Genomic DNA, 4,678 nt, shown 5'->3' with positions numbered 1-4,678 from the left:
GTTGTCAATACTATATATATATATATACACACACACATACATAATACTATATATACATACATATACATATATGTGTGTGTGTGTGTGTGTGTGTGTGTGTGTGTGTGTATTTTTTTTTCTTTTTCTTTTTGGGTGGTACTGGGGTTCCTGGAAGCCCTTCTACTTCTACTTCCGGGCTACACTCTCAGACCTATTTTATTTTTGGAAACAGGGTCTCTTAAACCAGCACTGCTGGCTTCGAACCTGCATGATCCTTCTGTATCCGCCTCCCAAGTGCGGGAATTACAAGCGTGCGCCACCATGCCCAGCGTTAATACAATATTTTGATAGACATTTGTGAAACCAGAAGATAGCTATGTATTTTAACAAATTGATTCAGCCTTAAATTAGAAAATGAGTGAATGTAATTTAATAGGTCTTAAATACATAGTTTATTTAATTTTTAATGAAGTGTGCAAAGTGTGTGTGCTGTGGAAGTTTTATGGTTAACTAAGTTTATGGAGAAAATACCTTCACTTTATCCAGTTAATAAAATGGTATATACAATTAGGAAGAAAGGCATATAATGACGCTAAAGGAAGTAGTAACAAATACAGATAATATTTAATAAAAAGAAGAGTTAACAGTTTGTAAGCATTAAGCAAATTCATTTGATGCCATATATTCTATAATGGACATAGATAAGGCTTTTGAATGTTGACTTCTCCAAAAGTAACCTATAGCTAATATTATTCACTTAAAGTCTTTGCTTATAAGCTATGTAAAATTAGACTTTAGATAATTTTACCATATGTAGATTTTAATTAGTTTTGTTTGTTAGAATAAAATGTGATTATCTTGGATGTCATATTAAAGTGCTTATAAATACAAAAAAAGGCCTTCATTTAACTTTATTTTTTGGCATAAATGGAAATTGGCTTGTTATCCAGCCTTGTGACCCAAAGCAAATTAAAGGCAAAACATAGGTATTCTATAGTTGCTTAGAATTTTGAGAATATAAATCATTTTGACAAATTAAGTTTTAATATTTTCAGAAGTACATATATCTTCAGGTTAGTTATTATACCAAGTTATGACCAAAATAGCACATGAGTTACCTAAAAGAGTTCAGATGATCCCAAAGAGTATTAAATATCTTAATTATTTAAGAGATACTCATCCTGAATGTAAACTCAGATAAAAATACAATAATGAAATTATAGTAGATTCTACATAAGTAGGAGTCTATCATTTGATTTCTTTTTGTGATAAAAACTAGTGTAAGGAGATGTGAAATTGCATGTGAAAGTTTTAGCCATCAAAAAGTACAATTAATTACTCATGCACAAAACTACCTCCTAAAGAGTTGTCCAAGGTCTCTTGTATCAAAAAAATAAAAGTATAATGGAAGAGAGTGCAATTCTGTCAAATTGGACCAACGACAATAAGCAAAAAATGAAGTATGATTTTTCTTGTGAACTCTACAGAATGTCTACATATTCAACTTTCCCCACTGGTATTCCTGTTTCAGAAAGGAGTCTTATTTGTGCTGGTTTTTATTATACTGGTGTGAATGACAAAGTCAAATGCTTTTGTTGTGGTCTAATGCAGTATAACTGGAATCAAGGAGACAATCCTATTGACAAGCATAAACAGCTATATCCTAGCTGTACCTTTATTCAGAATATGATTTCAGCAAGTCTACAATCTGCTTCTAAGAATACCTCTCCAATTAGAAAAAGTTTTGCACATTTATTATCTCCTACTTTGGAACATAGTGACTCATTCAGTGGTTCTTATTCCAACCTTTCATGAAATCCTCTTACTTCTAGAACAGATGAAGACTTCCCTCTGTAGAGAACTAACCACTTTAATTATGCAATGAGTAATGAAGAAGATATTAACTTTTTTGGTCACCATTAGACTTGGCAAGAGCTGGCTTTTACTATATAGGACCTGGAGATAGGGTAGCCTGCTTTGCCTGTGGTGGGAAGCTAAGTAACTGGGAACCAAAGGATAATGCTATATCTGAACACTGGAGATATTCCCCAACTATCCTTTTTTGGAAAATTCTCTAGAAACACTGAGGTTAGTATTTCAAATCTGAGCATGCAGACACATGCAGCTCAAATTAGCACATTTCCAGTTCCGTGTTCCAGTTCAGCTTGATCAGCTTGCACAGCTGGTTTTTATTACATGGATTGCAATGATGATGTCAAATGCTTTTGTTGTGATGGTGGCTTGCAGTGTTGGGAATCTGGAGATGATCCATCAGTAGAACATGCCAAGTGGTTTCCAAGGTATGAGTTTTTGATACACATGAAAGGACAGGAATTTGTTGTTGAGATTCAAGCTAGATATCCTCATCTTCTTGAAAAGTTGTCGTCAACCTCAAATACTCCAGAAGAAAATGCTCATCCACCAATTGTTCATTTTGGACCTGGAGAAAGTTTTTCAGAAAATGCATTCATGATGAATACACCTGTAGTTTAATCTGTTTTGGAAATGGAAACAGACAGTTCAGAGTAAAATCCTAACCACTGGAGAGAGCTACAAAATAGTTAATGATATTGTATCAGCACTTCTTAATGCTGAAGATGAGAAAAGAGAAGGAAAGACAAGCTGAAGAAATGGCATCAGATGACCTGTCATTAATTCAGAAGAATAGAATGCCTCTCTTTCAACAGTTGACATGTGTCCTTCCCATCCTGGATAATCTTTTAAAGGCCAATGTAGTTAATAAACAAGAACATCATATGATTAAACAAAAAACACAGATACATCTTTACAAGCAAGAGAACCGATTGATACCATTTTAGTTAAAGGAAATGCTGCAGCCAACATCTTCAAAAACTGTCTAAAAGAAATGTACTCTACATTATATGAGACCCTATTTGTGGAAAAGAAGATGAAGTATATTCCAACAGAGGATGTTTCAAGTCTGTCACTGAAAGAACAATTGAGGAGGTTGAAAGAAGAAAGAACCTGTAAAGTGTGTATGAACAAAAAACTTTCTACTGTTTTTATTCATTATGGTCACCTAGTTGTATGTCAGGAATGTGCCCCTTCACTAAGAAAATGCCCTATTTGCAGGGGTATAATCAAGGGTACATTTCTCTCATAAAAAGCAACATATTAGCCTGTACAAAAAGGTCTAAAATATTAAACATTGGAGGCCATCTGCAATAAAAGATAAATGATTGGTTTTTCATTTAGTAATGTTCATGTTCTACTTTGCTTTTTTGTTTTGTTTTGTTTTTGTGGTACTGGGGTTCCTGGAAACCCTTCTACCTCTGGGCTACACTCCCAGACCCATTTTTTAATATTTTTATTTGGAAACAGGGTCTCTTCATTTGGCAAGGCTGGCTTTGAACCTGCATGATCCTCCTGGGTCTGCCTCCCAAGCCCTGGGATTATAAGCGTGCACCACCATGCCCGGCTCTACTTTGCTTTAGTACTAATAATTTTGTTTCTACAAAAGATAGTGTTGTATATGTTTAGTTGCAGGGTAAGATTTATGTTTGATGAACTACATTAGTATGCATCTGTGAACACAGGAGGCATTACAGGAGTAGTATCAATGCTTGTTATGGATCATTTCAGGAGCTACTGGATTTGGTATTCATTATGAAAACTTTGAGTACAGTATATTTTTAAAAAATTATAGAAATCAGTAACTCTGAAATTCATCAGTTATTGTGCCAAATTCTCTTTGGTGCTTTTCATTTGTGTTGTAAAATAAGGATTTTTCTGTTATGGATAAACACAATTTTCATACTTTGTGAGATCCATCTTAATACAAAGATTGCATCATCAGAATGTAATTTCTACTGTAATATAAAAAGTAATTTTCATATGTTTTCATTTTACTCAATTTCTATTAAATAAAATTAAATTAAAAAAATAAACTTTTACATATCTTTTAAACAGATACTTCGGGGGGGGGAGGATATTCCCTAATGTATATCATGTACATTCACAAACATATCAGTGTCAATCACTAAGCAAAATGTAAAAAGGGGAGGAGGGAGGAATTCGGTAAGGGCTAAAATGATGTGTGCTTGTATGCCTCTAACATCTTGTTTTCAATTAAGACATACAACTACAATGCATCTATAAAAAATAAACAAATACTGAGATTTTTATATTTTTGCAAGTAAAAATATAAATTTTAATTTAAGAACATTACATCAAAGCAAAATAGAATAGTAATACTCAGATAAGATTCAACAAAAAACAATCTAGATCGAAAAATAGTTGATTATAATACAACTTTAAATCTCACAGGTATAAACTGATCCTATAAGAGCCTTATCTGTAACTATAGTTTGTTGTATATGATTATAATTGAGCTAAGTAAAACACTGTCAGTTTATATTTGAGTGGTAATAAAGAGTGAGAATACTATAATCATTTCAGTGATCTTTACAAATTTTTTATCCACATTTTGGTTTCATACAATATTTCTATCCATTTGTCTTTGATGTTAATTCCCATTTTACCACGTTGAGGAAGAGTTTTATAATAATCCTGAAATGTATAGAATTGCCTATGAGAATGCTTATGTTCATTTTGGTAATAAATTATTTGCTAATGTTTTTGTTAAGGCACTAGCTAAAATTCCCAGGCAGTATATATTTTAAAGACGCATAGTGTGAACTAGTGCTTATTTTCCTCCCTCTGCTCAGAATATTAAATT

The 4,678-nt window shown here is 32.8% G+C and overlaps 1 pseudogene across 1 annotated transcript; it reads left to right on the top strand.

Moving 5' to 3' along the window:
- Window positions 1–1,320: 1,320 nt before the first annotated feature.
- On the top strand, window positions 1,321–3,103 carry LOC308263900 (baculoviral IAP repeat-containing protein 2-like; annotated as a pseudogene). The gene has a single exon. The product of its transcript is annotated as a baculoviral IAP repeat-containing protein 2-like (transcript).
- Window positions 3,104–4,678: the final 1,575 nt, after the last annotated feature.

The sequence above is a fragment of the Muscardinus avellanarius genome (assembly GCF_963383645.1).
Source record: "Muscardinus avellanarius genome assembly, chromosome: 6".
NCBI lineage: Eukaryota > Metazoa > Chordata > Mammalia > Rodentia > Gliridae > Muscardinus > Muscardinus avellanarius.
The sequence above is the reverse complement of the archived record's forward strand: the minus strand, read 5'-3'. Positions and strand labels throughout refer to the sequence as shown.